Consider the following 24787-nt stretch of genomic DNA (forward strand, 5'->3'; position numbering starts at 1 on the left):
CGGTATTTAAAAAACGGGTACAGATAGTGCTTAGAGATATTTTAGTTTAGTGGCAGTTTTTGTCAGTGTTAGGATGATGGCTGGACTAGATGATCTGAAAGGTCCCTTCCAACCTAGACAATTCTATGATTCTTTGACTCTAAGGAGTAGCTATTCACAAATATTTGACTTGGCAGAAAGCTAACGCAGGAAAGGGAATTACTGGATTTTGCACAAGGACAAGCTAGTCATCTTCATCCTAGAACAAATATCTTAGCAATCTTCATCCTTCATTTCCTAGAATAGTCTTCTTGGATTTAGGATGAAATTAACTTGTTTAAATTTACTTACATTGTGAGCAGGTATAGCTCCTTTTAATGCTGATGAAAAATATACTGAACTTACTGGGGTTGAAGTTACTTAATTCTCTAAAGCAGCTTATATTTCTTTTTCATGGCTGCGATCATTCCCTTCCTGTGCCATAATTATATTCCATATAGATGTCAGTATTTTATCTTGGAGTTACTCTCCAGAATAGCCTCTTCAATGATTTCTGTGATCATGTCAGAAAATTTCCATTAATTAAACATATGAGAAAGAAAAAATAATGAAAAATTGTAACAATTCTATATTGTCTTTTCCCTGTTTGCATGTTTTATCAGTGTTAAAAACTTGAAAAATACGATTTCATATTCACAATTGACTCCATTATGCTCTCAGTTGAACATCATATCTAATTTTAACATTTTGAGTTTTTTGGGTAGCATTTATCAGACAAGAGTTTAACAATAACAGCAAATAACAATAAAAGACTTTAAACAAAATGGTACTAAAAACACAGGCAATTGCAAAAGATAAACCACACACTTAATGTTCACTTGAGCCCAAGGTACTTAAAGTCAACCTACTACTGAGTTTCTTGTAATGTAATAAAATTTTAGTATTACACATGCCTGCTTTTCTTCTTACTGCTTTTATGTCTAAGAGCTTTTACAATTTTAATGTGTTTAAACTTATCCAAAAGCCCATAAAAGCATTTCCTTATTTTATGCTCCTTGTGGCACGTAGGAAATCTTTAGGCATTTTTTCAGGACCTGGAGTTTCTGGAAAATAATACGATGTGCCAGCCCTTGTGAGAGATGTGTAGATCTGGTTGCAGAAGACCGGTCATGGTCCTTGTCAGTGGATGACCTGCTGGCACCAGCTCATACTGTGAATTGCACAGCAAGAAAAGAAAAAAAAAATATAATCCTTGCATTTCTTAAGTTATTTTTCCTTTAGGTTACAGCTTGAAGAGCAGTTTCAGATTTAGTTAGAATATGTGGCCTTGAGTTTATTTCCTTGAGTAACTGCACCGTAGACTTGGTGCCTGCCTGCAGCTGCCCATTCCTCTGAAAGCCTTTGGGCTTAAAAAATGTCTCTAGGGCATCAAATCAAAGTATCGCAGAAACTTGGCAAAACAGCAGTACCCATTAGTCCCCCAAAACCTGTTTTTGAGCCTTTCTTCTCTAGGAACAGTAGAGGGGGAGAGAAGACAGCACGGTTTTGGCACAGGAGCTTTTCAGAGGAGCAATCTGGGAGGTTCTCAGCTGTCCCAATAGCTGCACAGGCAGCAACAGGCTGCAGCCTCCTTTAGTACCCAAACCACCCTCTGTAAACACCACAGAAAAGAAATATTTCATGCCGGGTGTGCGTATGTGTGTGTGAGTGTTTAGCCAGCTTGCTCTTCTTCCTTGCTGCTCAGACTGCAACATTGGTAACTCCCACGACTGCTACCACACTGTAGTACATGGCATTTTTACCTGGAAACGCACCTCATGGTATCCTGTGATATGGAAGAAATTAATCTTCTACTAAAAAAAAACCCAGACAACAGGAAACAAAAGAGATCAAAGCTTTTAAACATGTAAAGACGCCAATTCTATAGGTTAAAGATCCAGTGGGCAAATAAACTGAGGCTCAATATACAATTTTAAGATTCAGTGGTTTTTAAGCCAAGCCATGAGTTTTTTAAGGCTGACTTGTCACAACTGAAAGGTCAAATAACAGCACCATTACAACAGTATGCAAAATAAGGGCATACTAAAATCTGTTTTGGTAGGTGAGGATATTTTCCTGATGACTGACCCAGCATCCTGAGTGTTGCTGAGGGATCCAGGATGACATAGGCAGCCTGGTTCCCAATAAGCTTTTGTAAAATAAAACTGGCTAAAGTCTGAGTAACAAAGTGGTGACTCGAGTCCACGTTGAGATTTTTAGGACCAACTGCAGTGCTCCAGACAACCTGTGTGAGTCCCTAGAGCAGATCTCAGCATCGGTGGTACCATGATGGAGAGGTGTCTACATAATGCATCCTGAATGAAGTGGCAGCTCACCTGCCAGCAGAACACATGCCCTGCCAGTTTGCAAGATATTTTACAGCTAGGGTTGGACCTAGCTGATTCAGAGAAGGTTTCTCCTCTGAAGATGAGGTTACTGGACTACACACAAGTCTTGTGACTTTCACTGCCTAGTCATCGGGTCAAGAAGAAAAGCTGTGTTGAGATTTGTGCCTCATGAGTCCTCCTTGCTAATTTGTTTCCTTTCTGCAAAAATCCAGCAGGGGCTTTTTTTTTGGGTTTTGCTTATCTTTAAATGCCAATGCATTTCAACCATAAGGGGCCCTGATCCTGCCTCAAGCCATTGGAAGCTGCGATGATAATGTATTTGTACACGTTTTCGGTAGTATTTCTGTTTCCTAGAGACTAAAACATATTTGCAAACCCGCATACTGCATTGTTTTAAATCAGAATTATGCCAGAGGACTTTGATGTTGTCTAAAGCTTCTAAAAAGCAGAGAATTCTATATTTTCTTACATTTAGTAGTCTAATGGGATTCCTTGAGTGTTTGAAATTAAATGGGTCTGAGATGATTTCTTAAGTAAATACAGACTTCACTTTGGCATTGAAATTAGGTTTTTTTGGAAACTATAATATTAGGACTATGGTATTGACACTAACAATTAAGATAAGTGACATCCTTTGCACAGAAATTTAGTAAAAAGAATTGCCATGATGTATTTTGAAATTACAGTATGATCACTTCTTTTCATTCTTTATAACCATTACATGGCATATTTTTGCAGAGGTGCTACCTAATTATGTTGTAATTGAATGTGATTCATCAAATAGAACTGAAGACAAAACTGGTAATCAGTGAGTCTTTTCCATTCACAGAATCTGCAAAAAAGGTGTATCTTGTAATTAGTTTACAGATGTTTATTTTAGAACAAGTAAATCAAAATTATAATAATTTTTCTCCTCATCATCTGGTAGAATATTTTAGCATATATTTGCAGTGAACAACAATGCTTTTTATGGCTGGGACTACCACAGACCACTACCAGAAATTATCAACATAGCCACAATAATAATAGTTATTCAGAGGATTAAAAAATGTAGTCTCTTACTGAAGACAGTGAATGAGACCAGGTTTTAAGTCCAGAGGCAATATCAAAAGCTTCTTTCTGTTTGTACGCACTAAGTATAACTGAAATATCAACTGCTTATTGTTTGTGTTGGTTAAGTTTAATTTCCTGTGTAAAGTTAAGTAAATACCACTGGAAAACTAAATACTGCTGTGCACAGTATATAGATTGAAAAATGCACCTTCTTGGGAATATTTACAGGCTTCAGTCCTCTTTCTGCTAGAAGGATTTGACCGTGCTTCTAATTTGACTGGCTAAAATCACTTGACTTCTTGGGTAACTAAGAAAAATGGGTTTATTTCTCCCCTGAGGCGCTCGATCGCAAAAATCTGAATAAACTTAACTTGTGTGTGCTGTGTGTACCGAGCTCTAGTTTCGGCCCATTGCTCCGTTCACATAGGACAGAAGAAAGAGGGGCTGTCTGTCACTGCTGTTTTGGGGGTGTTCCTAGCACATGAGAGTCATGTGTGTGCACACACACGGACACACGGACACACGGACACACGGACACAGAGCTGGTGGGCTGGGTCTGCCCACTCCTCCTACTGTGACAAGTAAAAGGGGTGTTTGATCACATACCACAGCTGTGTCATGGAGCCTTCTGGCATCTCCTGGTGTCAGAATCATGCTGGGGATCAGAGGCTGAGGGAGCTGGGGTTATTCAGCCTGGATAAGAGGTGGCTGAGGGGAGACCGTATTGCTCTCTCCAACTCCCTGAAAGGAGGGTGTAGCGAGGTGGGGGTCGGTCTCTACCCCCAAGTCGCAGGCAACAGGATGAGAGGAAATGGCCTCAAGTTACGCCAGGGGAGGTTCAGGCTGGATATTAGGAAAAATGTTTTCACTGAAAGGGTTCTCAGGCATTGGAATGGGCTGCCCAGGGAGGCGGTTGAGGCCCCATCCCTGGAGGTGTTCAAAAGCCGGGTTGATGTAGTGCTGGGAGGCCTGGTTTAGTGATGATGCTCCTTGTTTGTTGTGTGGGTGTCTATTTTTGTCAGTTAGGTTGACGGTTGGACAAGATGATCTTTAAGGTCCCTTCCAACCTAGAAGATTCTGTGATTCTGTGAAATAGCTGCTCTGTTCCCTCCCCTACACCCCAGACCCAAGACAGACTCAATGTCGGAGGGTGGTAGCTGGACCCTGGTACCCTCCTGTCCTCACGCCTGACGCCAACTGAGTGCAGCAGAGCCTTTTTACAGAAAAGGAAGACTAATTGATCTCTTTCTGGTTTTGACTGCTGGAAGTATATTTAGGCTAATTATGCTTAAAGCAGGTAATGATAAGCCATCCTATTTATTTATGGAAATTGCTTTCTGCTAGAAAATAAATATGTTTTCCTTCTGAGTACAGATCCAAGACCATCCTATTTCCATCACTCACTGTGCTCCCCTATATTTTTCCACCCACACAATCTATTTGAAGCTACAGCCATTTGTAGGACTCTCCTTATCTTCCCTGACATTGCAAAGACTGTCTGGAGAAACACAACAGCTTAAGTAAGCTTTGTTTAAGGTCTCCTTTGTTCCTATTCATTTATTTAAAGAACATTTGGCTGAAATCTAAGTTTTGCTCTTTTGCAGCTGTTTCTGCTCTTTCAGAAGCAACAAATCTTTCATTTTGTGACAAGTTATTTCCAGGACAACCTGGAAATATGACAGAAAATTACAGCTTAAGAGAGGAGGAAAGAGAAGGAGCAGATGATATCTCATAACCCTGCAAACAAATCCTGTTGTCATGAAAAGTATGCCTATTAATAGCTATAAAGATGAAGGAAAACAGGTACGATTAACAATTTTAAAAGGATGGTTGCTAAGCTAAAGATATTCCTAAGGACTTTGAACTGCTTTTTGATAGTGATAAGCCACTATCAGTTCTGAAAAATGCCTGGCAATAGGCACTGAAGAAAGAGATACAGCATAGGCAGACAGGGAATACTCCTGAAGCTTAATCACATGCAAATTGGAGATTAATAGATTACAACTGACTTCAGTGCATGTGAGGAATATGATGCAAAGCCTTCATGTATCTTCAATTTTAATTCCACATTAATCTCTTGGCGTGAATTATTCTTAAGAAGACGACTTCAGAACTGCGAAGACAGAGCAAAGAAGCCTCAGCTTCTCTGCTAATGAAATCAATAGAACCATTTATGAAGTTGGGGGTTTTGTTATGTACATGTTCCACTTAGAGGAGGTTGAAAAGACGACTTGCCCAGTATGGTCAAGGAGAGGGTCATGGTTTAACCCCAGTCAGCAGATAGGACCACAAAGCTGATTGCTTGCTCCCACTGGTTGGGACGGAAGAGAGAATTGTAAAAGTGAAGCTGAGAAAACATATGAGTTGAGATAAAAACAGCTTAGTAAGTAAAGCAAAAGCCTCTCACGCAAGCAAAGCAAAACAAGGAATTCATTCACTGCTTCCCATCAGCAGGCAGGTGTTCAGCCATCTCCAGGAAAGCAGGGCTCCATCACGTGTAATGGTTGCTTGGGAAGACAGACACCATCACTGTGAATGTCCCTCCCTTCCTTCTCCTTTCCCAGATTTATATAGTGAGCGTGACGTCACATGGTATGGAATATCCCTTTGGTCAGTTGGGGTCAGCTGTCCCAGCTGTGTCCCCTGCCAACCTCTTGTGCCCTCCCAGCCTGCTCGATGGCGGGGCGGTGTGAGGAGCAGAAAAGGCCTTGGGAATTGAGCAACAACTGAAAACTCTATCAAAAGTATTTCTCATCCCAAATCCAAAACATTAGCCCTAGCTAAAGTCATTGTATTCAAATTTTCAAAGTAGAGTGACCTTGGATTAGGCACCAAGGACTAACCCCTTAGTATCATGAGTAAGTACCCACTCATTGTTTAACATGCACGGCAACTAGAAGTGAATACTATATCAGCTGCTAATAAAGGAGTTAACTCTATCCCAACTGAGACCGCGACAAAGAGATTGCAGGATCATGGAATCATGGAATCATGGAATTGTCAGAGTTGGAAGGGAGCTCTAGAGATCACCTGGTCCAACTTTGGGGGACATGACTGAAGTGCGATGTGCTGTGCATCCAGCTGCCCAGGCCACGCTGGTCTGAAACTCCAGTACACTTGCTCTCTCTGGGACTGGGTGGTTGTGTCCTTGCCAAACACCAAATTGTCTTTAGTGATGAGTTGTGAGTCCCTATCCACATATCTATTTAGGGACAGAAGACAAAGTAACATGTTGTTGTATTTGCAAGGCATTACCTTCCTTTATTTTCTGACTAACATATATATGGAAGGCAGTTGATGATTGCTAGTTAAAGTATGGGCTCCAGGTGTGCTCAGGACTATGTGGAACCCTCCTTTATAATATTATCTCTGCTGTGGACTCACAGGAACACAGATGTTAAACCAGAAAGGACCATGATGATAAATGATCTGTTGTACACTTTAGACAAAAATCCTTCATTTCTTTGTGCCCCCTCTGCCCATCTGTGACATGATGGTAATCCAAGGATAAGTTCAACCTGATAGCTTTCAAGGAAATATTTTTTATATCCTCAAACAAGTGAGATGGATTTTTTTTTTCACTTCTAGTTGCCGTGCATGTTAAACAATGAGTGGGTGCTTACTCATGATACTAAGGGGTTAGTCCTTGGTGCCTAATCCAAGGTCACTCTACTTTGAAAATTTGAATACAATGACTTTAGCTAGGGCAATATTGTTACACAGGCAAGCAGGCAGCCTTGACCTATATATATAGTTTTTGTGCAACCTTGGCCATATTATTTAACATCCTTCCCCTGCCCCCATGATTTCAATTCATAAAACGAGTGCAAAAATTGTTTCTTTCTTGTATCAGGATGAAAACCTTTTTTATGTAGTAGTAGAGCACATGGGCTAGATCTATAGCTTAGGAAAATAAAGGATGTACCATTGCTGATTTATGCTAGCTGAGGTAGAAAATGTTAGTCCATAAACCACTTTCTCCATCACTAATAAATGTATTCAAGGATTTTTCTACTCCTGTTTTGTCTTCCTTTTCAACCGTGTTATATAACTAATACTCTAAGTCCATTTTTTAGTTTTTTAAAGAGAATTCTCTGCTAATTCCAGAAATCCAGAATTTCTGAATTCAGAAACAGACATATTGTCATAAATAATAATAAAAAAGATTAATTTATGCTAACTGATCATCTTTCGGTTGTCAAAGGGAAAGATTCTTATCTCTACAGTAGCGTTTCACACACGATCATCAGTAAATTGTTTTTTATATTATATGACTTGAACTGTGTGAGTTGTGTGATCACAAAAAAAGGAATTATAATTATTCTTACTTTTATACAAAAATGGATGCAATAAAGGTTATGCACTTTGTACATATTCTTTCATAGCAAGAATAACTAATAAATTACCAACCGCGGGAGTCTGTCAGCTGGATACAGGATGCAGCATTCGTTTTTGTGAACAGTTCACTGGTATGTCAACTGCTAGTCTGACATGGAGAGAACTGAACAGTATTTTCCTCAAAAAACTTTATTTCCTTGAATGAAATCTTGGGCAAAATGTAATGTGGGAGCTGTATTGGTAGGGAAGGAAGACAACCCCCAGAAATGGACTACTAACATGTATTATTTACAACCAGAAGCTACTCTAGGAGAAAATTTATATTGAAAACCAAAACAGTACTGTGTTTTTTACTACAGCCTTTTCTTTCAGTGTATAAAAAGATAACTTAAAAGGCATCTTTTAAAATCTTTCTTAACAAAGAAATGAGTGTGTAGAGTTAAAACAGACCAGCGTTTTCCTCCAACGTTGTAGACAGAAATGGTAAGTATATGTAATTATCTTCATATTGCAAGCACAGGTTGGACACATATGAGGAGCTAAAGAGCTTAAAAATGATACAGCACTTGCGTCCATTTGGGAATGACATGAAGGTTAAGAAGGAGACTGATAGGACCCATCCCTCAGCTGATGTAACCTCGCAGAGCTCCACTGAAATAAATGGAGCTCTTATGATTCACACCGGCAAAGGAACTGGTCAATAAGTGCAGTGCTTTGAGACTTGAGCTTTTCTAAGATTAAGGTAATTGTAAGTGCTGGGGGGATATTTTACTTTTTCTTCAGGACTGCTGATAAATTAATATCTTCTGTGACCCACTTAGCATCTTATAATATAAAAAAGATTGAAAAAAGGTCAATCTGTCAGTCCGTGAGTCCTTTTTCAGGCAAAGCTCTCAGGACTGAGGTTTCAGTGAGTTTCCTGCCTTGCTACAAACTCAGGCTCTGTGTGGAAACGAGCCATTTGCTGGGCAGGTAAATGTATGCTGAAGCTGGACGCTCCTTCTGGTGGGCTGGACTGGATTCACAATTTCATTTTCATGACCCAGAAGTGAAACAGTGCAGTGAAGTCTGCCTAATAACTGTCTCTCCCTGACCTGGCAAGTGTGCTTTTAGCCACCTACTGCACATTAACAGCATTGATCCTCCAAGAAGGCATCTCACTGTATGTAATTTTGAAGGATTCTTGTGCCTCAGTTGGAATTGTCTGAAATTCCTTTGATCTTGACTCTTTTCAACCAAAAAAAAACCTGCAAAAATGTGTCTGGGGCCAAAAGTTTTCGCACATGCTTATCAATAACAGGCCCTGTATGCCCTTGTCTGTCAATCATAGTCCAATGAGTGTTGACCAGTGTAAGGCTGTGTAGGGAAAAGTTTACATGCCTTCCTTACACACTATACATGCTTCTAAAATTCATAGAGTTTTGAAGAATCAAAGCTGTTGAAATCCTGAGTAACTCAGATTTTGAACACATCATCATCATGGAAAATGAATACTTCTGATTTGGCTTTTGTGCCTTTGGATGACAGTATGGTTTTGTAATAATATAAACGATGTTATATGACAAAGCGACACAAGAAAATGGTATAATTGTCACCATCTTATTTTTGTTAAAAAGTACAAGGCTGGTAGAGTGGAAACCTAAGAGATACCATTATTTCAGTGTAAGGGATGAACAGCTGAACGTGTAAATAATGCGTGCTTCGGTTTAATATTAGGTGAAAAGGAGAAAACCCCTGCATATTTCTTCCTAGAAGAAAAATCAACTTCTCTGTTGTCCCAAAATGCATTCTTTTGGAAGGGCTTAAAATGGAATACAAGCCTTCATCACCCTGATGTGTCCGTGTCAGATTGTGTCAAGGATAAATATCGGTTTATTTGGGTCAAATGCAATGGTGAAATGTGTAAGGAGGAGGTGGGTAAGTGACAAGGACCACTCTCTACCATTGTTGCTCGCAGCTGCTCAGGAGAGGAGTGGACCTTACTTTTCCCAAGAAAGTCTGTTCTGCATTTGTTACAAAATTTGTTACAAAAAGATGGAAGGGAAAAATCATACCTTTCTTCTTTTACAGTATCTTGCACAGCAAACAGTTCTACCTTCTGGAAATATATATGAAATTAATGAAGATTTAGTGATTAGGGAGGGTATTTTCAGAATCCTGAATTGCTGCAGTTGCCCCAGTTATTGACAATAAAATGGAGTGCCTGTCTGCACTGCGTGCACAAAGTCTTCCTTGGAACAAGAAAGATTTGCTGGAAACTTGTAGGTCTAGCAGGGCATGACAGAGAAATAAACAAGAGTTTATGATTTTCTAAATGTCACTGATCTTTAGTTTTTGTTGAAAATTAAATGGATTAGGGTGGCTGCCTTTGGTTGGAAATATCAAATGCTAAATAAAGATGGCAATAGACCATTTCCACCAAATGCCAGAACTTTGTTATTTTTTCAGAATCCTTGAATTTCATTTGATCTCAACCTGAGTAGGAAACTTTGCCTGAAGAAAGTCCAGGACTCAGTGATCAGGAAACAGACTGGCACCCTGTGTTTTTAAAGTCAGTAGCCATTGACTTGAGCTTGGAGAGGATTCCTCCTCAGCAAATGGATCTCGTAGGCTCTAATCCCACTCTCAGTCAGAGACCCACTGACTTCCACGAACAACAGATTAAGCTACTTTAGAAGTAGATTAATATGTCTGGGTATGTCTGAAGTACTCCACTAGTATTCCTCAGCTAGAGCAAATGTATGAAATCATTCATATACTGTAAAGAAGATGCTGCTTTTAGACTACATCTTCCTTTCCCCAGTAGCAGGGTGCTAATGTCTCATTGTGCTGCGTGGGTGGGTTTTCATTCATTTCTCTATTTTAAGCCTGCAGACAAATATCTTACACATTTCTTTTATGGTTTCAAACTGCTACCATTACGAGCCTGATTAATAAGGCTTTATGAGCTAATTAATATGGCTTTATCTATATGAGCTTTTATCTTTATGTGCCTGATTGCTACAGTAATTCTAAAACATTACAGGAAGCTATTTATTTTCAAATTAACGATGTCATCACGACCTTTTACCACATGGAGAAGTCAAGGTTCCAGCCTGTCAGGTACGTAGAAGGTAGCTCAAACTGTTCAGTGCTGGCTGTAAATTACAGCTGATGAGAGGGTGTGTCAATCTCGGTTCCTTTATGAGTATGCAGCGGTTCAATCTCCCAAATGTGATGATGGAATTCTCAAACACTGGAAATAAGCATGAAAGAGGCAATTTCTGAAGTAGTAATGGCACTAGGAGCATTAATGAATGTGCTTGGTGGGAAGCCAGTGTCCATGTGCCTGGACCAGTCCCTGATAGTGTCTGTGGCTGGACCTCCTGGACACCCCAGGACACCTCTGGTCTTTCCAGTTACCCTGCAGGGCATGTTTTGGGAGATCACATCACCCGGCTGGTGTGGATCTCACTTTCTGATCTGTGGTTCCCTCAAGCCTAGTCTCTTTCAGACACTGGAATGGGCTGCCCAGGGAGTTGGTTGAGTCACCATCCGTGAATGTGTTTAAGAGTCATTTAGACATGGTGTTGGGGATATGGTGTAGGGGAGAACTTTGTAGAGTGGGGTTGATGGTTGGATTCGATGATCCCAAGAGTCTATTCCAACCTGAATGATTCGATGATTCTATGATCTGCACTGACTAACTGGGCAAAACACTGAAAAATCCAAGCTCAAAGGAAGAAGACACAGATATTGATAGTGATTCTCTGGAAATTTTTTTAGCTTGTATTGGTAACTCAGATAATTTCAAACACAACAGTAACATTAATTGAAAAAAAAAAAATAATTATACTAATATAAGAAAATAATTCTTTTACTCTATTGTAGTTTCAAAGTTATGGATAAATAACTTAAAAAAAATCATTAGATTTGTTTCACAAGTATTGATTTGGATTCTTCTTTCGGATTTAGGACTGATCAGACTTCCATTAATGTTAAAGTATCAACTTCTGGACTGTTACACAAAGGGATTAAAAACTATAGTGTGTCTAGGGAAAACATTCACAAAAGGATGGAAATGAATTTGTGTGGTATTTGTGTGACTATGATACATGCTTTCAAAGGATTTCTATTATAATTCAAGATTAGTTGAGCATAAGTTAATGGACTCTTAAAGTATTACCCAAAGCTTATTATGAAAGACTATACGAGCCTCCTTTTAAAATGTTTTTTAATAATATCAACTACAAGGTCCCTGAAGACATGATATTTCTAGGCTTAGTATTTCTTCATCAAATATTAAAATAGGTCAAGCAATTTTGTTTCAGTCCCTTTTCTGCTGATTCTACTGCTGTAGCACGCATACCAAGTACAGTCTATTACATACATTCACCAAGTGGTGAGTTCCCTGCTTTGTTTCATTACAGTTTTTATTTTGTAATTTGTACTGAGAGTGGAAGAACTACAATTACATGCTGAGGAAACCTGATATTTACTAATTCCATAAAGTTAAGGTAATCTTCTGTAGCAATGGGGGAATAAATTAATTGATCAGAATTCAGTCTTGCAGACACAGGTAAACTGTAATGAAAAAACTGACTTGAGAAAACTCAACAAGGCTCATAGTTGAGTGAATAAACTACTAATGGTTTATAATCTGAATAACAGTATAATTCTACAGATCAAATTGTGTGTTCCGCAGGGCATATTTGCACTTGTCGATTAGAATTTGGCTCAATTAAGGGCCTCAAAATTTTATTCTTAGTGCCTAGTAGTCAAAGACAACCCCCAAAACACAAATCTTCCTGACTTACTTTCCAGTTGAACAATTTTCCACACCCCTTGTTTTGTTTCTGAGCAGGAAAATGTGTGCAGCAGGTTTAAAGCTTAATCCCATCAATCTGGTATTAAGTTCTGCACAAAGTTTCAGAAACACTGGGCAGGAATCAGACACAACAGGGCCACCTAAACACAGTGGACTATCAATTATAATGTTGCTCTTTGTGAAGTATGAAAGAATGTGACCCTTCAGCCCCCTTTCATTTTAAAAATGAAAGTACAAAGTAGTGCACAGAAATGATATGGTTAAGCTGGACATTTAGAATAGAATTAACATCTTTTGATGTTTCAAACAAGAAAATAAACATATTTGGTATGTAATAGCTGTCAGGGAAAAACAGATTCTTAGAGAAGAAATTGCAGCGAAGATGTGAGAGTGTGTGACTTTATAAGCTTATAGTTCATCAATAACATTGTTAAATGAGTTTTGATGCCTTCTGCTATAGAGTAGCAAAACACTGATTTCATCAAAAACAAGGTCTGGAAGCAGAACTGTTGCTGGGCAATACATAAGGTTAAAGAAGCATTTGGCATGTTTGGGTTTGATTTCAAGCAACTGAATGTTCAACAACCCAACAGCTTGGGTGGCTGACTTCTTTGGCTTGAAAATGCAAGACTTGTATAGAGCAATGTCCTTGATCCAGAAGCAGGATCCATGAAAGAGTATGTCAACTATAGTTCGGAGTCCGCAGACTGAAATTATCTATGAGTCTTTGATTTGATTTTCATGCCAAAGACAATCTTTGCTCTGATATCCATGCCAAAGACTGTCAAGCCCTTGTAAAGTAAAAGTAAAATTATGTGTTTCAGTGTGCCCCTTTTAACAGCACTGGTGTATCATTATCTTGGTTTGCATTTCTTCTGTGTATGTGATTCTGTTTCTAGTAATTTGAAATACTTATCATTATGATTTCAAAGACACCTTATTGTTAATGATACATTTCAAGATGAGCTGCTAGCTATTCTGATTGAATTTCTCAGGGTATCACTTTGAACAAACTTAGATTTATTGTTTTTTAGTAGCTCGCTGAGGAATAAACTTCATGATTATCCTCTTGTCATTCAAGTCAAGCCCTTTTAGATGTATCTCCACTCCAAGCACTGCAAAAAAAATGACATAACAGAAGTCTCATTTTTTCGATGGTGACTGTGAGCAGCAAAATAAAACAGTAATTTCTTAGGAAAGGGCTTGATCAAACATCCCTGTAAATTTCTGCAATGTGTCTTTTGACTTGCAGAATTTTGGATCATGGTGTAAATGTGCAGACTCAAGGTGCTAACACCTTCCACAACTCCCTGTCTTTTTACTACCTGTCCTGTTACCTCTTGGTTTTAAATTATGGCCAAGATTACGTATCAAGAGCTTTTGTGAAAAGATTATAGTTTCTCATACATGTGAAGTATTTTGCAAATGTCTGGTGGCTCTAAAATAATTAATGATTATAAGATAGAAAAGTGAATAACCTGAATGCTAATAACTGCAAGTTCATTTTTAATCAAATTTTAAATATTAGAAATTTGCAAAACTACTTATGCAAATGAAATTGCCCTGTCTCACTGGCTATAATAATCCTGCTCAATTATGCTTCTGCTAAGGCATACACATTTATCAAGTTTAAATAAATGTGTGTAATTCTTCAAAGGCTTTGTGTAATTGCTTCTAGATTTGCCATCAGCTGTACTTGTCTTTGTGATTGTATCTGTACTTGGTACGTTTTCATGTTGTAATTGTATGGTAATTGTTTGTGATTGTATCTCTGAGTTTTTTATGTGGTAATTTTGATTGGCAATTGTACCTTTGCTGGAAATTTTAGTACTACATTTTTTCAGAACAGACTTGCTAACAAGTAATTCACATAGACCGATATATAGTGGACTGAAAATTATATAAATAAAATGGTAGGGCATTTCCACAAAGATAACACATTGTGAATTATAAAAGTGAGTACTTCAGATTTTTATGTAATGGTCAGCATAACTTGCACATAAAAAGTGCTTTAACATGAGGTTTACATTGTGATTAAAGGCTGCTGTGAATATGATAGCATTTTATATCACATTTATTCACCATTAATTAGTCTTGTATCATCATATCATGTTTCACTCTATTAATAGCCTCACAACTGGCCTATGCAAGGTATAACCCTCTTGCCAAGACTCAGCATAGGCAGGTGGACTAGGAGAGGGGAGACTTGCAAGACTTAACAGAGTATTATCTTTTCCTTTTCCTTCTTAGACAGGTTCTACATATGCATATTATGAAGCCTTACTGCTTAATAAAAAAGTGGAATATCAACCTAGTGAAGTGCTGATGAACAGAACAGTTAGGATTCCACATCAGACTGGTCACACTGGCCCAAATCACATCTTATTGTCATCCTGAGCTCCTTCTGGCACCAGCATTTTCCTCGTGTCTCTAAAGACAGATGTAAATTTTCTCTGTTGCAAAGAAAAATTTTGTTGCACGTTCTGCTTTTGTAAGCAAAATTGGTACAGCCTAGTTTTAGTCTCTAAGTATTTCTGGTAAGGAATTTGTACAACTCCCAGAGAGTTGAGGCGATGAGTTTGTGAGTAAAGGACTGTAAACTCATGGTCCACAAAGTTTTTCTCTAAACCATCAGGTTTATCCTGGAAAGCTGTCTTCTTTCTTCATTCCTCTTTGGGAGGGATTTAGAATGTCTTTCATATTTTGATATATTACTAAGAGAAAAGATATTGCATGTATTTTTTTGTCATGCAGAGTCATAAATGACTCCTGTATCCTCCAACACTGTCAAGGCGCGATGCCTATCTTCCCTGTCCAGATAATTACTTATATTGCCTGATGTCCTGATTTCAGTTGGGATAGAGTTAATTGTCTTCTTAGCAGCTGGTATAGTGCCGTGTTTAGGATTTTATGAGAATAATATTGATAACACAATAATGGTTAGCTGTTTTAAGCAGTGCTTACACGAAATCAAAGACTTGCCAGTGAAAAGGCTGGAGGGGCACAAGAAGCTGGGAGGGGTCACAGCCAGGACAGCTGACCCAAACTGGCCAAAGGGATATTCCATACCATATGATGTCATGCTCAGCATAGAAACTGTGGGGGATTGGCTGGGAGGTGGCTACTTCTTCTTGGGAAGTGCGTTGGTCAGTTGGTGATGAGCAACTGGTTTTCATTTGCGTCACTTGTCCTTGGGTTTTATTTCTCTCTCTTTTTTGTTATTTTCCTTTTCATTACAATTATTTATTATTATTAATTATGATATTTTATTTTATTTCAATTATTAAGCTCTTCTTATCTCAACCCATGAGTTGTCTCACTTTTACTCTTCCAATTCTCTCCCCCATCCCACGGGGCGGGGAGGAGGGGAGCGAGTGAATGGCTGTGTGGTGCTTAGTTGCTGCCTGAGGTTAAACCATGACACCTGGACATAACATTTTGGGGGGCTACAGTAAATAAAAAGTTTTCATTCTGGGGCTGATGAAAAAAATTCTGAGAAAAGGGATTTTTAATTGATTTTTTTTTTTTTTTTCAGAAGTCAAATTAGAAATTTATCCCCATAAAAAATGATTCCTGAACCAAAAACAATTTTCCTAAAACATGAAAGAAACTTTTAAAATCCTACAACAGTTCTACAATTATTTTAGATTAAACTTAGGTGCTTTGCTTGAAATTTCTTTATCATATTCAGTTGTTTTGTACCCCTTTAGATGAATATTTTTATTTAGCTTAAGTAAATTATGTAATAATTAATTCTAGTTCCAAATGAAGAATTGAAAACTGTCAACAGCTTAAAATACTGCTAGGCATATTTCTGAAACAAACAAAAATTTCTTTCAGAGATGACTGAATGGTAGTTTTGGTGCTTTTGATCACTCTCCCACTTTTTACATTCCCAAACATTGGCTGTACTTGTTTTACAGTAAAAATAGGTTTGGTCTTCCTGAAACTCTATTTTCACTGGAGCACAGACTGTGAATTAAAAAAAAAAAAAAGTGCTGAGATCTATCTAAGATATTTTAATTCACCTGATATCTGTAATTTATTGTATTCAATCACCATCGTAGTTTTTCTTGTAAGGTATTAAGACCATGTAGAGCACAGTGAAAACAGCCATAAATCATGCAGACAGTTCCCAAATGAAGAGTGCTTACCTTAATCATCCAGTACCAACCAGAGTAAATGTCACTAGCTGATAGTAGAAAATGTGTATCTTATCTCCTCCATCATTAGTGTGTATAAGAGAAATGAAGTTTTCTCATTGTGAAATTGCTGGACCATTTTCTTGAATTATTGATAACTTTTCATTGTTATGCATTTGTAAGATAAATCATGGGTAACATATCCTTTAGCTTTTGTAAGTTCACAGATGCTAAGCTCAGAAAATATCACTGCAATAACCCACATTCCACCTCCACATAACACCCTATTCTCTGGGCTATGACTTCAACATGCATTTAAGGAAGGTTCTCAATCCTTATTTAATGACTTCAAGTGACAAGGAAAACCACCACAGCCCTTGGTAAATTATTTCAATTAACTGAGGTTATTTGCCCTCAGCTAAAAATGAGCACTTTATTTTTTCTTTGAATTTGCCCCGTCTCAGTCTCCATGCTATGTTATTTCTTCATCTGTTAGATTAAAGTTCCCTTTAATAGAGTATTATAACTCTTTTTCCTGTGTAGTTCTTAAACTGTTTTATTAAATACTATCTATTTAAAAATACAAATTCCAAAATAACCAGAAAATACTGCTTGCTACCTGCAGCTCTTGAGAAGATAGCCTTTCAGAGCAATAGATTCAAATTTTGTTTTTCATGTAATTTTACTGCTAATTCTCAATGAAAATTTTTTGTCTCCCTGCATTGTTCCATAAATTTAGCAGTTGGTATGTAATCTATCATCAGAGTATCACAAATTGTAATTGAGTTGCTTCCCATCCCCCAGCTAAATAAGCATTATTTAGTAGCTTAAATCCCTCAAAATAGAGGGAACTTTTTTCTGCCAGGTGTTCCTTCAAATTAACAATGTATTTTCCAAATGTGGACACTCAGAAAAAAGTTGGTATTTCAGCCATAACGTTAAAAGATGTAACAGCTGGTTTCTTAGATCAACTGTAAATGTTGCTTCTTAATCCTCTTCTCACAGATTGCAGAGATGGCTAAATGGACCCTCGAGTCTGCCTCCTGGGAAGCCTTCCTGTGTCACACTGACACTGAAAGAAGTCTGCACAGTTTTAGGGCTGGCACCCTGTGGCCTTTCAGAATAAGATGATTCCTAGCCTTCTCTGACAAAGCCCTTCTTTGCACGACCCATTTTTATTATTAGACCTTCCCTGTGCTCAGCTTCAGTTCCAAATACTTCAGTCCTAAGCCTCAGGCAGTAAAAGTGTGAAACTCCATACTGGATTGTGACAAACGGGTTGTTATTGCTTTGAAGAAATATGTTTTTGTAGCAGTTGTGCAATAGGTTTTTACCTCCAAATTAATTATCAACTAGGGCAATCACTAAGTGTGTATTTACTAATGTCAGAGGACAGAGGTTTCTCATAAATGCTCTGTATCTATATATCAATTACCAGGGAAGCAAGTATACAACTACGAAACACTCCATGAAATCAAAATTAATTTTGAAAAATTATTTTGTTTGTTTGTTTGCATGCATTTTCTGCTTCACTATCAGAACTTACATTTCACTAGTAAATGATAAATATTTACACCTACTTGCCACTTTTTTTTGGATAGCAGTATTTTTATGGGAGGAAACCAGCAACCTTTGTATTTACAGAGAACGTTCTTCTTTAAATATCTAATTTTCTTTTTATATTTGAGCATTGCCTTCCACTTCTATTAAATCTTGTGAATGCAGTGACACAGAAAAGACATAAGTGCTGGATCTATTCTTCTTTTCCTCTTGAAGACTTAGTGTAAGTACTTAATGTTGGCGACAATTAGTTTGATTTGACTGTACTCAATTAAGTAGGCATCACCCAATTAAGAAATTCATGTTCACGAAAAAGATTCAGATGATCATTAGTACCTTGTTTGTAGCCATGATTTGATATATCAATACCACGCGGTACAGAGCTTTAATGATTTATGACTTTTCAGTTTCTTCTGCTGAAGAAAAACTGCTTGAGAAGGGCTGCTGACTCTATTACGACTCAGTAGCTTTGGGGGTTTTCACATTCTTTCTGCTCACTCCTCGGTGCTATTTCTCATGTACACTCTAACTAACGATGTAATCTTTTACGAGGTAATCAGGTTCTCTTGGCATTTGTTTTCAAGGCAGAAACACGGGTTAAAAGCAGAGCCAGGGCCAGCTGCGTTGGGTGGGCAGGTGTTTTCCTGGTAACCACCCAGCGCCGGGGAATTTAGTGTGGGGTGAACATGGGCCACCCCTCTGATCCTGTTAACCGTTCCCTTGCTATAAGCTTCTTCTGTCTAGGTAATTTTGGTAGAAAGCATTCTGAATTATTCGTGTTGCCAGAGCATCTTGAGACTCTCGATGCAGCCCCTAGGAGTATGTAAGTATGGTCTGGCTGCACAGAAGGACATGAGTTCTAGGCTCATTCCATAAATTCTGGTGTGTGAAATGTAATTTCGAACAAGCACTCACACGTGGGAGACAAAAACCGGCTTATTGTCCACAGTGCTAATTTTAGAATTAGTTTTTTGCTTTGCATACTTAGGAAATGGTTTTCCTCATTTTCATGACTGGTAGAATGAGAAAAATAAGCCAATTTTGAAAAGCTCTCCAAACCCAACACTCCAAAATAGGTTTCAGGCTTCTAGATTAATTTTTTTTCATTAAATATATTTTTTTTTATTTTCTAGTGTATTAACTATGAGAAATTATGCACTGCCTTTTCTCTATCATCATTCAAGCTTAGTGGTAGGAAATTCTCAAGCTAATTTTTTTGATAGATTAAAATATTTAGATGTTTGATTTTTTATGTTGTTCTTACATCTCTTGGTTTCAGGTATGTGAAGCTGAATACATCTGCTACCATCCACAACTTTTCTTAATTGGCTGATACCACTTCATTCACATAATGTGATGAAAGACTATCCCTCCCCTTGGAGACTATTCATTTGGTTCTGACATTGCTTGTATTTTTTGAAATAATTATTGGCTATTTGTGTTTTTACAGCTAGTGTTTTCCTGTTCATCCACTTTTTTTCCCAAAATGGCCGGATAAAGGTGGGTGCAGGCAAATATCAAGGTGTGTCACCAGCCCAAGTTAGATCTACTTATTCAGTGGCCAGAATTAATCGACAAACCAGCAAAAAAAGGATTTTACTGCAGCCATTTATGTTAGCAAATGCTGTATGAATGAACCACGAAGAATTGAACAGGCAAGACCAGATGCACTATTTAAACGGATTAGGTGGGCCAGTTAACTATTATTAGAAGCCATTGCAATTCATTTAATTGAATTGTTATTTTGGCAGTGATCCTAAGAAGCAGACATTTAATTGCCCAGAATGCCTGTGATAGGTAAATGATTTCAAACTAAATACAATCTACTTCTAATGTGTTCTGCGGTTCCCTTAAGCATGAACCATCCTTACACTTTCCTTTTTTTAAAAAAGATATGAATAGAGTCATGGAATGGAATCATAGAATGGTTTGGGTTGGAAGGGACTTTAAAGATCATCTTGTTCCAACCCCCTGCCCTGGGCAGGGACACCTCCCACCAGACCAGGTTGCTCCAAACCCCATCCAGCCTGGCCTTGAACCCCTCCAGGGATGGGGCAGCCACAGCTTCTCTGGGCAACCTGTTCCAGTGTCTCACCACCCTTACAGCAAAGAATTTCTTCCTGATATCTAATCTAAATCTTCCCTCTTTCAGCTTAAAATCATTACCCCTCGTCCTATTGCTCCATTCCCTGACAGAGTCCCTCCCCAGCTCTCCTGTAGCCCCTTCAGATATTGAAAGGCCGCTAGAAGGTCTCCCCGGAGCCTTCTCTTCTCCAGGCCGAACAATCCCAACCCTCTCAGCCTGTCTTCATAGCAGAGGTGCTCCAGCCCTCTGATCATCTTCATGGCCCTCCACTGGACCCCTTCCAACAGGTCCATGTCTTGAAAAGCACTGATTTTACTGCTTTTGTTGAACCTGTGGCGTGCTCTAGGGAAGCCTGAGAGAGCAAGTGTGAAGAGTAAGACGACATGTAAGGAAAGGTGTGACACTTTGCCAGGGAAAACTTTGGTACTTGGTTAAATTAATAAGCCAGGTTTTCTACAGTAACTCTTGCCTAAATAGAAATGTCTCAAGAGTGTGAATAAAAGGTTTATTACATAAATTGGGATTTATAGTTCTCCACAATTTAGAATTTTTTTCAAAACGGTGGAACTCGTGAAGCTTACTATCATGATGAATTGGAAAGTTACGGTCTTCCTACATTTCACGGATGGCTAGAGTTCAGCTAAAAGGAATGAATTAAATGTTTGTGGCTAAGAGACTTTCTGAATTGTTAATACATTTAACACTTCAATGTTTAAAAACTCCAACAGGTCAAAACACCTCAAGCCTGGAACTGTATCTGGAATCCCCTGCGGGCTTCATGAGATGATTAGCCAGCATCCATGTGAGGTGCTGTGTTGCTTCCCTGATGCTTGCAGCCATGTCATTGGGCTGAGGGAGCTACAGGGGATCCAACGGGACTCAGAAGAACAACAAGAAGGAGGGAGAAATCAGCGGAGCATGGAGGTCTGTGTGCTGTTGAGCTACCTTCTAGGAAAAGAGGACTGGTGTCTATTTTCAGGATGGTATCTGTGTTTTACATTCAGCTAACATCACCTGCAGAACCAGAAAACCTTGTACAGAAGCAATCTGCACCTGTCCTTTCTGAGAAAGATGGACTAATTACTTGCTACCCCTACATGCTAATTGCTGGGGTTACGCTTGCCTCCCAGAATCTTAATGTTCTTTTAACACAGCTTCAAAACCAGAAGTAACCCAGCCTGTTGTCCAGAAAAATATTCTCCATTACATGTTTTGAACCTTGTTTCGCTGAGGAAGGAATAAAATCACTGTTCATATTCATGTAAGACATCTCTACTCACCTGAGTGCTGAGCAAAAGACACATGAGGCTTTTAAAAAAATTATTACAAATAATAATTTTGCTTCCTTTCAGATCACTAAACCTGCAAGTAATTTTTTGCTTGAATGAGCAAATGAGGGGTTAGGCATTTTCCATGTGAACTGTTTTTGAAGCTTTCAGCCCTTCTTTACCTAATTTAAAGAGTGCTGAAAATGAACTGACACACCACCCACAGCATCCCTGTCACAAAAGTAGCTCATGTCCGCTGGTTTGAAGGCCTGGAACACCACAGAAACTGGTACCATGTGAAGTGAAATTCAGTCTCTTTCGGGAGATCAGCAAAAGGACTTCTTAGATTTCGTTATGTATAGATACCCAAGCCTCCTCCTGCTGTGCTTTGCATTCACAGATCTCAATGTGCTCCTTGGAAAGTGGGCAATTTCCAACCTGAGGGAACCGGCTTCTGCTTTAAACTTCACAGCTGGCTGTGCTGGGAAGCCCGTGTTCAAAGCAAAAATAAGCATCTGTTTGAACAGTGTATATGTGGCTTGTAACAGAAAAAGGGAAAGAAAAATGTAGGTTAAGAGTTAAGCCAAGCTGAGACTTAACGTGGGCATTTGTTTGTTGATTGTTGACAGGAATTGTACAGATAGAACTTTGTCGCGTAACGAGCCCTTCTGAGGAAACTGTGCCCTAAATACCAGTGTTTGCTTGCAATTGTTTGTACGAGTTTACTGAGAATAACAAAAAATTTGGCCCCTTTAAGTGGCAACAGTAAATTATATACGTTCACTGACACTTGATTACTTTATGCTAATCGGTTTAGTAAGTACCAATTATATCCCCAAATGGTTTTCTGAATGTTAACATATCAGCTACATTCCTCATTTTCGTGTGTATTTTGTAGTTAGAAAATGAAGCAGTAAGATTTCTCTTTCATACCTATTAGTCATCATTACATTCTCTAGTAAAATGGTATTTCAGATGTAATGATATTTGCAAACGTATTTAGATGGAGGTTCTTAATATTAATACTAAGTATTAACCCATTATATTCCTCTAGGTAGAAGCATGTGTAGAAAAAAACATGAAGGATAAAAAACATCAGATGAAGTTATGAACAGAAGGTGTTTTATACAATTTTCTATAGATAACATTAACTAACATTGACTAATTAACAGAAGTCTAAAGGTTTTATAATGACCTTAGCTATTGATAGAGCCTAATTCAACTCTGGAGCCATTTAGTAATGCATCACATTAGTGGTTCCTCAGAACAGAAGTAGTCTGTTGGTATTACTATAGATGCTTGGATGTGATGAAGATTTTTCTGCTGAAGAATAATATTTTGTTGAAACTGAAAGTCTTGCAGGAATATGTCAAACCCCATGAAAATACAGAAAGAAATGTAAAACCAAATTGTTTTTGAACTGGCGTTTGGAAATGAAATGACAGTCTTCATTTAGATTCACATGGAGCTTTGCTTCATTTTAGATAAAAATAAAGCAAAACAAACCCAAGTATTTTGTGTCAAAATGTTGATATGAAATGGCAACGATCAAACCTAGACTTCTTATGCCCATGTTCTGCTTAACTTCAAGTACTGAAATACCTAGTGTCCCCCTTGACTGTTCTGGAAAACACTGTGCGTGCTTAACACCCACAAACAGCTGAAAAGGAGCAGCATTTTGCTTGTGCAAGTATTAAAAACATATATATCTGAAAACAATATGTACCTATTGTGCATATGATGAAGCAGATGAGGCTAGCTGTAAGTGAATTTGTTTGCACTCCCACAGGCGTGTAGCTGCAGCAGAACTGAGCACTATACGAATTAATTTATCCTATTTTCAGGCTGCTTGGTAGCTTTTGGCACCCGTGCTTGTGTATTTATGGCTGTCCTGAGGTTGCACACCCTGCATGAGAGTACGCAGCACGGGCATATATCTTTATTCAGTGTTTTTAAATATGAGAGTAGCTGCTACTCTGGGATGTCAGCTGGTTATCTATTAGAAAGCTGGCATGGTGAATGCATGCTGTGGAATTTGCATTACTATCTTAAAATCCTACGTGATTTATTAGATTAAAGGACATTGTTAGGTTAAATCAACCCTCTATTCTTCATGTCTTTGAATTGAACAATTTGAATTTGTTTTCCATTTGAGTTGGCTACTTTTTGCTTTTATGTTAAGCTCTCTTTCTTTGCCTGTAAAAATTCCATGCTGTATTTGCAGCAGGATGGGGAGCCTGTAAAATGCTTTGTGCCCCTTCTGTGTTGAGCAACTGCAACATTTAGAACTGTAGCTAAATTGAAATCCGATGAAAACTAAGTGCAAATATCCTCTCCCCTTCCCTTTTAAAGAAACTGTGGTATTTCTTGGGTCTACGATAACTTGAAAATCATTGCTTGTCATAACACTTCTTACACTACTTAGAAGTTGTCTCCCGATTTTTCTTTGGCTTTGGTCTTTGAAACTGCTAAAGCATGCATCAGTGGAGAAATAATCTCTTTTCTGTTGTTTCCAAAAAGGTGGTGTAACTGAAAATTACTGACTGAAGGGGGGGGAAAAAATCAATATCCTCGAAAAAAAAAAAAAAGTGCAACAAAGTCTAAAATTAAAATGTACTGAAGCAGATTTGATATAGTACATAGCAAGCTCGGGCTAAATGGGCTGTTGCCAAATCTGGATATTACTTTCTTTAGGACAAGGAGAATCTATTTTGAATTCTGTGATCAAGCTGGCAAAAGCATAACTCATCATAATGTTAAAATAATAACAAGCTTAGTGCAAGACAGCAGTGTAGCAACTGGTGATGCCTGCTAACATCTTCTTACCAGACAGATGATCTGTTTGGTAAACTGGGCACTGAATAAGTACTTGCAAAACCTAATGTCTGTGATGAATCCTGCTGTTAGTTGTCTTTGTGGTCTTGAGTGTGTCACTCCTTGGCTGCTCTTCCTACCTGTTTTTATGTCTTAGTTATATAGGTAGTAAACTCATTGGAACAGTGCCCATCTCTTACTTAAGGGATCTCTTTATCTTAAGAGTGAGACCCTTGGTTTGTCCTCTGGCCATTCAAAATCCCACCCTGATTTTCTCTGTAAAACTTTTTGTGCCTCCCCAGCTTTTTGGGGTCTTGCCTGTTCCTCCCACCCGCTCTCCCCTGCTTCAAGGG

At 38.4% G+C, this 24787-nt stretch overlaps 1 long non-coding RNA gene across 1 annotated transcript in view; it reads left to right on the forward strand.

The window, feature by feature from the left end:
- Window positions 1-22775, forward strand: part of LOC106902091 — a 33204-nt gene extending 10429 nt beyond the window's left edge. The window contains exon 4 of the long non-coding RNA XR_001414422.1: window positions 21081-22775. This is a non-coding gene — a long non-coding RNA (uncharacterized LOC106902091). The remainder of the gene's footprint in view (window positions 1-21080) is intronic.
- Window positions 22776-24787: the final 2012 nt, after the last annotated feature.

This window comes from Calidris pugnax, unplaced genomic scaffold (assembly GCF_001431845.1).
Source record: "Calidris pugnax isolate Ruff unplaced genomic scaffold, ASM143184v1 scaffold41, whole genome shotgun sequence".
Classification (NCBI taxonomy): Eukaryota; Metazoa; Chordata; class Aves; order Charadriiformes; family Scolopacidae; genus Calidris; species Calidris pugnax.